This window comes from Arachis ipaensis, chromosome B10 (genome assembly GCF_000816755.2).
Source record: "Arachis ipaensis cultivar K30076 chromosome B10, Araip1.1, whole genome shotgun sequence".
Classification (NCBI taxonomy): Eukaryota; Viridiplantae; Streptophyta; class Magnoliopsida; order Fabales; family Fabaceae; genus Arachis; species Arachis ipaensis.
In genome coordinates, this window is record NC_029794.2 from 5307901 (window position 1) to 5308319 (window position 419).

Genomic DNA, 419 nt, shown 5'->3' on the forward strand with positions numbered 1-419 from the left:
TGTGAGGAATATTATTTTTGGAAAAAAAAAGAAAACTAATAAAATTTTTTATTTTTACTTTTTTAGCACTATATAGTAATCTCTTTAAGGATATTTCAAAGCTTAAAAAATATATGTTTATATAATCTGAAGTTTAAGAAAGCAAATTGTATTTTTTAAAATGCATGAAAACTACCCCATAAACCCTACTACTCCTCTATTATATGTCACAAGGCTCTTTGCTTGGTTTTTTTTTTTTAATTTTCTCTTGTTTTACTGTTTTGGAATTAGGGTGGACCGATAAAAACATGTCAGACGATCTGTTAGGAGTCTGTGATCTAGTCTTTATATTAGATTAACCTGATAAAAGATAAATTCAGACTCAAATTATGTAAAAAGCTTAAATTTTTTAACAGGTCAGACTCACACTTATAAAATAG